Genomic DNA, 10,846 nt, shown 5'->3' with positions numbered 1-10,846 from the left:
TTTCGTTCAGTTTAGCCATTTCTACAAAAAGGTAGAAATTGCAGACCAACCAGCTTCAAAAGTGATTACACTAGCACTAATTTGATCCCAAGGTTTGGCATTCTGAATCTTGATGGGCTTGTCTTGGATTTGGCCAGGAAGTCAGCACTCCCAAACAAAAACCTTTCTCACCCACCCACCCTATTCATTTTAGGCCAAAGTTAGTTCATTCTGTTTTGCCTTCTGGTTTCTGTTCTGCTGGAATCTAAACACCAGAGAGGGATTCACATGCAAATATGAGGACCCAGATTATGGGGGGGCAATAAACTGACTTTGTATAAAATATACAAAAGTATGAAGGCTATTGCTTAACGCACTGTAAGCCGCCCTGAGTCTCCGGAGAAGGGCAGCATATAAATCAAATTTAAAATTTGACCTCAGTGCCTTTCGCCATGCCCTTAAAACTTTCTTTTTTCAGCAAGCCGGGCTGGCTTAACACTTTTAAATATTTTTAACTGCTTTGTCATTGTTTTTGAATTACGGGGCCAAATTTATATATATCTTTTTAATAGTATTTTAATGTTTGTAGTTTATGTTTTTATTTGGCTGTACATCGCCCTGAGTCCTCAGGGAGAAGGGCGGTGTGTGTATATTTATAAGAAATAAATATATATATATATATATATAATTTGATTTATATGCCGCCCTTCTCCAGAGACTCAGGGTGGCTTACAATGTGCTCAGCAATAGCCTTCATCCTTTTGTATATTTATACAAAGTCAGCTTATTGCCCCCACAAACTGGGTCCTCATTTCACCTACCTTAGAAAGGATGTAAATAAATTTGATATAAAATAAAAATAATATATATATATATAAACCCCAGCCTTTCTTTTGCTGATGGTCAGACCTCAAACTAAACTAGAGCTTCCCTCTTCCGGAAACTCCATGCCTCCAGAAAGGGACAGCGACAGAAACTTCAAGCCTTCCACGTTCTTAAAAGAGGCTGATTTTTTTCCCCCTGTAGACCAGAAGCCATACACGCACCTAGATTTTCTTGAGGCACAAGCTTCAGGAATTAAGCTTCCCACCCCACCTCCCATTGTTGGGACGGAGAGGCATGGGCGGAAAATGAGCCTGGGAGACACCTGGCTCCATTGTTCAGAGAATGGTCGCCCGATCGCACCACTCCCCGGTTCCTTGCCTCTTCAACTTCAGCCCTTTACTTTCTCCCCATCCTAGAAAGTGAAACCGAAGGGAGTGAAATCCGGCTTGGTCCCTGGCTGCATTGTCTTCCTTGCCAAGGATGGAGAAGAAAGGAGAGAGTGGAAAGGCAACCTCTCTCCCCCCCTTCCACCCCCAAACGCCGCCCCATCCCCATCCGCCTCCATCCACCTCTGCATACATACGTGCGATGGGCTCTTCTCCATGATCCCGAAGTTTTCCCCCCTGCTGCGGACTTTCTCGGGTCGACGAGACGGCTTTTCCCGCAGGACCGCCGGAGGCATGTTGAGTCCAGCAGACTTTTGCCCGGAGTGGGGTTTTTTTTTTTTCCCCTCCCTCCTTCCTCTTCCCTGCCCCCCCCCACCGACCCCAGATGTTTCCACGGAGAGGACCGCAAGCCAATTAACCGGAACCGCTGCAGGCTACACAGCACACGCGGGGAGAGAAAGGGGGGGGGAGGAAGGTGGAAGTGGGGGGGGGAGAGAAGGCGCGCTCCCGCCCTACCGCGCGCCCACCCACCCTCCCTCCGGATCCCCCTCGTGCAGTTGAGCCCCTCCTCTCCACTTCCCAGCCCAGACAATGGCTCACCCCGCCCTAAGGACTTCTCCGCTTTTGTGGCAGGGGGAGCAGAGCTTAAAGCTTTCCGAGCCCCCCCCACTCTTTCCCCCCTCCCAGCTCAGGTGGGACAAAATCTGCTTTTGCTTCTCTTTAAAAGACCGACTTGGGGAAGGAAGTCCCCAAAGGGAAAAAGCCCCTTTGGGGAAGCCAAGCCCTTGATTTAACTCCACCAGCAGGAGCGAAGCGATCGGGGAGGGTGGGAAGCCCCTGTCCCTCCCCAGGCGGGGCTACATCCTAACCCCCCCCCCCAAAACCCGTTGTCTCCTACCCAGGAGTCGCCCTCCAGCGCCCCAATCAGGGAGCGGCAGTCGGGGAGGGGAGAAAGGGGGGGGTGGGAAAGAAAGGAGGGGAGGGGGAAGCGAAGCAGCCACCCGGTGAGCTCTTCCCTCGCCCACCTCCTCCTCCTCCTCCTCTCTCCTCCTCCTCCTCCCCTTCCCCTTCTCGGAGCGCATCCAGCAAGAGTCCTGCCTCTCCATGCGGGCTCGCCCAGCGCCTCCTCCTCTTCCTCCTCCTCCTCCTCCTCCTGGGTCGCGAACCGGAGCAGCGGAGAACAGGGCGACGATGGCGCATAAGGCTCCTCGATGACTTCTCCAGGGCGGCGGCGGCAGCGGTGGCTCCCAAGCAGAGAGAGCGGACGCCCGGAAAAGATGCTCCTGGGACGGCCAGCCGTGATGCAGCGGCGGGGGAGGGGGGGGTGGGCAGGCAACGGGAGGGGAGGGGGGCTCGGTTGCGTCCCAAGCAAACCCAGCCCCGCGCTGCACACTTCCCACCCACCCCCTCTCCCCAACCCTTTTTGCCGAGGCTGGAGGAACAAAAGGAAAAGCGCCCCCATCGCTTCCCCTTTTCCCCCGAGCGAGACTAGGGCGCATCCGAAGCTTTGGAAAGAGATGGGTTGGGTTGGGTTGGCAACTCAAGTTGGACCGCTTTTTTTGGGGGGGGGTTGTTAAGGGGATGGAGATGGAATGGAGGATGGGAAGGGTTGTTTTTCTTTGCACTATTTTAGGTCCCGCTCAATTTGGGTACTGACTGTTACTCCTGGAAGGGAGGGGTGGGGGAAAGAAGATCCAATCTGGATCTGATGGGAAATGCCCAGCTGCCCTGTGGATTGGACACCGATGTCCGTGTACTGTATTTATTTTATTTATTTTATTGAATTTGTATACCGCCCTACTCCCGAAGGACTCAGGGCGGTGAACAGCCATAGAATAAAACATGTAAATACAAAATTTAAAATAGAATAAAACTAATTAAATAATTTGGTGGAGCAAATTTAAAACCCCAATAATTTAAAACCAAATTTAAAATTCAATTTAAAAAGGGGAAAAACTTAGGTCGGGCCATCTTGATGAAATAAGAAAGTCTTGAGCGTGCGACAGAAGGTACGCAGATCCGGGATCCTCCGTATCTCCGGGGGGAGCTCGTTCCCCTGTAGACCTTGCTCAGAATCATAGTCCTGGCCATAATAATAATAATAATAATAATAATAATAATAATAATAATATTGATTGATTGATTGGTTCGATTTATATGCCGCCCTTTTCCAGAGACACAGGGTGGCATACAGTGCGTTAAGGTTAAGCAATAGCCTTCATACTTTTGTATATACCTGCTTAGTAGGGCTTTCGCCCCCCCCCCAAGCGGTGTTCTTTTTTATACAAAGTCAGCTTATTGCCCCCACAATCCGGGTCCTCATTTTACCTACCTCGAAAGGATGGAAGGCTGAGTCAACCTTGAGCCTGGTGAGATTTGAACTTGCAGTAATTGCAGGCAGCTGGTGTTACTTAACAGCGCTTTAGTCTGCTGCGCCACCAAGGCTCTTAATAATAATATTAATATAATATTCATATCTAATACACCAGTGGTTAACCTTGGTTACTCCTAACCAAACAGGGCCCATTTGGTGCTAATCCCATCAGGCCGCGTTTTCAATTCACTGGGTTAAATGCATTGTATGGCTCTCCCTTATTGAAGAAGCCCTTTTGTTCTCTTTTCCAGTTCAGGAGGAGACATAGCAAGCAAAACCTCAATGGATTATTCATGAGATCCATCCATTAATTATTCATTAAATCCATTAAGCTTCGTTTCAATATTTATTTATTTATTTGCCTGCAGGGTCCCTCAAACCAGGATCTGCGAAATGGTGGTCTCAACCATTGTTAGTCTGTAAACTACAGCTTTAGGGAATCCTATACGTACCCGCTTAGTGACAGATGAACCTGGTTAGGAGGGGAAAAAAAAGAGTTTTAAAGAGTTAAAGAGTTACGATAGCGGAACGCGAAAATCAGGTGTTAATAAACTGTGTCAGTTGCTGCAAGGAGAATTATAGAGTCTTGTGATACCTTAAAATAGGAGTGGGGAAAGAACCTGATTCCACAGGGGATAATAGATCACGAGGCAGGACTTTGTCTATTGTAGAGAAGGATTGTAGACGAGGATTGTCTCCAAAGATTGGAGAAGGATTGTGGTGGGGACATGAAGTCTTTCAGTACTTGAGGAGATGTCACAGAGAAGAGAGAATTGTTTCTTCTCCGAAGCCCCTGAGGGCAGGACAAGAAGTAATGAGTGGAAGCTTGTTAAAAGAGAGCTCCAACCTAGAAGTAAGGAAAAGTTTCTGACATGGAGAACCGTCAGTGGTACAGGTTGCCTTCTGGAGCTGTGGGTGCTCCATCACTGGAGGTTTTCAAAAATAGACAACCATGTGAAACCTCCCAAGTCTTTATGATTCTAACTTCTATCTCCTTTCTTGCTATGTCTTTTCTCTCCGTCTCTCTCTCTCTCATCTCCTTTCCACTTCTTGCAAGGTTTCTGCTGGGAAGGCACAGATCATCCTTGGCAGATGTTTGAATTGATCTCATACGAAGCACTTTGGGGATTCGCTCAAGAGCCATAAGCTGTCCATCTTTTCCACAAAGAGCAACTGATTGATTGCAGGATTGCGTAATACTTAATGGGATAAAGCCATCTAGCATGTGATTATCTTGCTGTTGGTAGACACATCTCCAAGTTTGCTTGTTTTCATCCAGTGCTTCGACAGTTCCAAGCCCATGTGTGATGAACGGACAAGATGGACCACATCTTCTTACATGTAAACCATCAGCTGTGTCACCCGCTCCTTGAATCGAAATAAACTTGGGTTTATCTTGCTGGAGATCATCCTAAGCTCTTATTAACCTGACATTCTAAGCATAGGAAAAAAAAATCCCCAAATTCATTTTTTTCCTTCTTTCACACAAGAAATCTGGAAGGAGTTCCTGACAACAAGAAATGTAGATAATTGTCTGTTTGCAATTCAAAGAAATCAATTTAGCCATTCTCAGCAAGTTCCATCATCTTCACCAACTATTCCTCTATTGAGGGTGGTGATGAATCTTTCCATCTTGCATTCCCTTTTTTCTTCTAACTGTAACTCTTTTGGTTTTTATCCTTTCCTCCAGCAAGCTACACTTGTTTATAGACCAGAACATGCAATCGTTTCAGAAACAATAAGTGATGTAAAATGGGGGTTTATAACAAATGATTATGTTCCATAAAGCTCCCAAGGTTAAATCTACGTCTACATATTCTAGGTTTAGTGCTGTTTTCAAACAATTTCATTAAAAAGAAAAATTCCTGAAAGTAGGAAAACTATCACACGAGGAAGAATTATTTTAGTTCAATTTGTAATTTGCACTAATATCTCTCAGGGGGCAAATCTGCTGCCTTCCTCCAGCTTTTCCCCACCCAGATGCAGGAATGCAGAAAAATTTTTCTCTTATTCTTTCTGTGGTCCATCTTAAGTCAATCACTTAATTCAGGGGTGTCAAACTCAATTTCATTGGGGGCCGTGGTTCATCAGGGTTGTGGTTGACCTCAGGGTGTGTGTGTGTGGGCACGGCTGACTGGGTGGGTGTGGCCAACTGGGTGGGCATGGCTAGCTGGACGCCACTTGTTGTTGTCCGGGCTCTGTGCTGGAGGCAGAGATGGGGCCAGGGCCATCTGGAAGTTCTGTGCGGATATCAGAGCCACCATAGTTGGACATAAGCGAGGCAGAAGAACAGGGGGAGCCTGTTCCCAGTGCGCGCATGTGCAGAACTGCCAGAAGGCAAGAACAGTTAAATCAAAACAAGACAAAACAAAAAGGTCAACTCAGGAGTAGGGCTTGGAGATGATTGGCCCCTCCCATAAGACATAAATGCAAACATAAAACATAAGACATAAAAAGGCAAACAATGTCGACTGGTGGCCCCTAGGGGGAGAGCCTTCTCTGTGGGGGCACCTACGATCTGGAACAAGCTCCCCCCGGAGATACGGAGGATCCCGGATCTGTGCACCTTCCGTCGCGCACTTAAGACTTTTTTATTTCATCAAGCTGGACTGGCCTAAATCTTCTCCCCTTTCAAATATAAATTTTAATTTGTTTTAAAGTATGGGGTATTTTAAATTCAGCCAAATTATTTAATTCGTTTTAATCTATTTTAAATGTTTGTATTTATGTGTTTTATCTTGTGGCTATTCACCGCCCTGAGTCCTTCGGGAGAAGGGCGGTATAGAAATTTAATAAATAAAATAAAATAAAATAAATAAAGGAGGAGCAAAGGCACCTGGGCCTTTGCAGGAAGCAACTGTTGTTCGTGCTGTCCGGTTTCAAGGCTGCAGCTCCGTTTTGACTCTGTGCTCCGTGTGGCCTTGCAAAGTTAATTGCCAATTAGGTCTTGGCAGTGTGTCAAGGGAGATAAAGGCGGGTGCTTATCAGCCTTATCCTGAAGGACTGTGGCAGACTTCTGTCGGACTCTTTACAACTATTTGGGACTCAACTGTGTATGAACAGATTGAGAATGAACAGGCTCTGAATGAGCAGAATTCACAGCCGTTGAAATAAAAAGAGGGTTTTTGGGACTCATTGTGTGCTTTTTACTGTATCAGGAAGCCGAGGCCCTCAGAGAATGCCGGTTTGCAGCTGCAGCTGTCTAAAATCTACAGAGGCTGCAAAAGTCTGAAACGTGGAACCCAACACATCTGGATTGGGTGAACAATAGAATGCTGTCTATTCCAATTACGGAAAAGGAAGAAGCAGGCAGGCAGGCGTTGAAGGCAGTTCCTTTCCTCACGTCGTTTCTGGAGCTGAGCACCATCTGGTGTTCAGTTTCATTATCCTTGCAAAAATGCTGACGGCTCTGAAGGCTCACATAAAAAGGCCATTTTTGATGGATTATGCAGGGAATTGATGATGTTGAACTTTATGATTTATGTTCAAGTAATGGAGCAGGGGAGGATTAAGTAGAACAAGTGATGCTCAAAAGGTTTTTTTTATAAGCTGCTTTTTAGCATGGGACTCTAGAAAAGAGGATATTTGACCAAAAAAGGACAATGTCTTGCAAAACAAGGCGGTCATGTTTATAGGTAGGTAGGTAGAGATATCAAAATATTTTTAAATGGAAACATTAAGCGTTCTAAGCGCTATTATGGTCAATGACCATAAATATCATCAATCCCGTCTTGAAGGTAAAGAAACAAAGATAATTAGGGGACTAAACATATGAAGAACAGTTGCAGGAGTTGGGAATGTCTAATCTTAATGAAAAGAAGGACTAGGGGAGACATGATGGCAGTGTTCCAATATTTGAAGGGCTGCCACAGAGAAGAGGGAGTCAAACTATTCTTCAAAGCACCTGAGGGCAGGACAAGAAGCAATGGGTGGAAACTCATCAAGGAGAGAAGCAACCTAGAACTAAGGAGAAATTTCCTGACAGTTAGAACAATTAATCAGTGGAACAACTTGCCTCCAGAAGTTGTAAATGCTCCAACACTGGAGCTTTTTAAAAAGAGATTGGACAACCATTTTTCTGAAGTGGTGTAGGGTTTCCTGCCTAAGCAGGGACCTCCAAGGTCCCTTCCAACTCTGTTGTTCTGTTCTGTTCTGTTCTGTTCTGTTCTGTTCTGTTCTGTTCTGTTCTGTTCCGTTCCGTTCCGTTCCGTTCCGTTCCGTTCCATTCCATTCCATTCTAAATCATGGCTTGTTTGACTTAATAATTTGATTTCTCACTATCACTCGTGCCCTTGTGATTTCCTGTCTGGACTACTGCAATGCGCTCCGCGTGGGGCTACCCGTGAAGAATATTCAGAAGCTTCAACTCATGCAGAATGTGACAGCATGACTAGTAAATGGTGTTGGTTATTCAGCGCTTGTGACACCATTACTCCATGAGCTGCATTGGCTGCCATTGTGTCCTTGAGTGCCATTCAAGATGCTGGTTGTTTTCTTGAAAGCGTTTCTTGGTTTGGGATTGGATTACATGAGGGACTATTTCTACCTTCCACCCTCCTCTCCAACGCCCTCTCTCTTCCTCCCTTCCCCCTCTCTTCCTCTCCCTTCCCTCTCCCTCTCCCCCTTCCTCTCCCTCTCTTCCCCTTCCCCTCTTCCTCCCTCCCTCCCTCCCTCTCTCTCTGTCCTTAAATTTTTTCTTGCATTTTTAGAGGGGAGATGACTTTCAGCATTCTCTGAAACTAGGTCAAGCCACCTAATGATTATTTTAGAGGGTGTTCCAAGTGAAGCTTAATCTGCTGCTGCTTATCTGATCTACCTTATCTAAGATGCCAGATGTCAACAATTATTGCGTAAGAAAACAAAAGATTCTCTCAAGTCAACCTTGATTTGGGACTGTTTAGTTGCTGCAATGTGGATGTGCCTTCTTCTAGGACATTTTTCTGTTTTCTTCCCCCCATTGACTACTTACAAACCTGGCTGTCAGGTTTTGAGGTCGTCTCAAATAAATTGCATTTCAAACAAAGTCTTTGATGAAAAACTCCCATTTATTAAGCACGACATTCTAACTCCGACTCCATCATAGCCAACACTGACTTCCTGACCCCAAACTCTCCCTTTCCTTTCCCCACTCCTCTGCACTCATTGGCCATCTTCCAAGTCACTCTACCCCTAATCTACTGCTCCAGCTCAAAGGAATTTCCCCCCTCCCATCCCATCTCCTAGGGGATATTATCTCCAGGGAAAATAAGTAGGTGAAAAGTCAAACATCCCTTTTTCAGACGCCTCCGCTTCTTCTTATGTCAGCACTAGAGTAAATGCAGCTTGAAGTGCTGACACTGGCACTTTCTGATAGATATTCTGAGCAGAATCAGAAATTTCTTCCTGCTTTGACATGGACCTCAGTACATGCCTTGGGGCTTTTTACTCCTAGTAATTAGCTTAGGAGTTTCCAATACTCGTAGAATTGCAATTCTCAGATAGCTGAAGTAGAAGGAACAACCCAGTGGTGAAATCCTCTCCGGATTGCCACCAGTTCGCCGCCTGCGCATGTGCGGTGTGCGCCAAATGCATGGTGTGCATGCATGTTGCATGCCAAAAGCACACTGTGAACGCTTATGCAGTGCACGTCAAACATGCACTTCGCATGGAAAAAGGAGGCTTGGGAAGGTAAGTAGAACAGCAAGGGGGGGGAAACAGCTGTGCTGCATGATTTAGCTTCGCTACAAAGCAGGATTTCCTGCTTCCTAGCAAATATAAACCGTGCGGCACAGCTGATTGTCGGAAATACTGGTTCGGACGAACCAATAGCCCGGTAGTTTTTATCACTACCGGTGTTTGCCCGAACCAGTGCGAACCGGTAGCATTTCACCCCTGGAAGAACTCCTATGGTGTCCCATGATGAATTAGCAACATTTACAAGTGAAGCCATGGGGCTTATTCAGCAGACTCGAAAGTTAAAAAAAAAAAAGCCCATTATTAGGGAAAGGTCTATTCTCCCTTTGGAGCCATCAGATCCGAAATGTACCTGCTATTTACATTTGCAAGTGCCAACACCGTCATGAGAAAATGCCCCATTTTACAGTCCCTGTAAGGAAAAAGTAATTTGGAAGAAGAAAATAACTTAAGGTAGTTTCACCGTTAATGAGGCTGTTCACTTTGGGTAGTTTCCGGCGGCAGCTGAAATGCTTTAGATGCGTTTGAAAATGTAGCTTTTTTTTTTTTAATGAGTAAAAATGGGTGCCTGGATAAAAACCATGTAATGGGGTTAAAGTGAATATGTGTGATCGAAAACAACGGAAGAGACTATTTGTAGCTCAGGGTTAACTCTGGAGTTTTTGGTGTTCTCTCAAGTTGATGGTTTTCTTGCAGATGTTTCATTACCCAGAACCTGCTCCCTTCTAGCACTGGCGATGTTAACCAGTTTGGTAATGAAACATTTGCAAGAAAACCATCAAGCTCAGAGAGCATCGATGACCCCACATCGGGGGTGAAAATCAGCAGGTTCTGAGAGGTTCTGGAGAACCGGTAGCGGAAATTTTGAGAAGTTTGGAGAACCGGCAAATACCACCTCTGGCTGGCCTCAGAGTGGGGTGGGAATGGAGATTTTGCAATATCCTTCCCCCAGGAGCGGGGTGAGAATGGGGATTTTGCAGTATCCTTCCCGTGGGATGGGAATGGAGATTTTGCAGTATCCTTCCTCTGCCACCCCCACCAAGCCACGCTCACCAAGCCACATCATGCCCACCAAGCCACGCCCACAGTACCGGTAGTAAAAAAAAATTGAATTCCACCACTGCCCCACATCTGAAACAATGGATAGGTTTGGACGGCATCCGTGTTAGTGAGGGATTTTTGCTTTCCTTGTTTTTCTATCCATGCCTGCTCTGATTTCAAATGCTCATGGTCCATTATAGACCATGGTTTTCTGATCTTCTGGTAGCTTTAGTAGAGGTTTTGATATGGGACCTGAACCTTTGACATGAGTTCAGATGCCAGTCCTTCATCAGTTATTCACTACCACCAGTAACAAATATGTAAAAGTGTTACAGGAACGTTGAGATAATTCATTCAATAAAAGCTTGTAACTAAAAACACATTTAATTAGAAAGCTGCAACAATCAGGACAAACGAGACATCATCTTTCAACTGATGATTCACATCGAATTTCACTGGTGCCAGTGAAGTGTGTAATATGTATATACCATGATATAAGATCATACACCAGAGTAATATACATGTTGCACAGAATATGAATTACATATGGAAACGTATGACTAGTTTT

This window comes from Pituophis catenifer, unplaced genomic scaffold (genome assembly GCF_029215685.1).
Source record: "Pituophis catenifer annectens isolate HBS135680 unplaced genomic scaffold, rPitCat1.0.hap2 SCAF_13, whole genome shotgun sequence".
Lineage (NCBI taxonomy): Eukaryota > Metazoa > Chordata > Lepidosauria > Squamata > Colubridae > Pituophis > Pituophis catenifer.
This window is presented reverse-complemented; position numbering follows the sequence as displayed.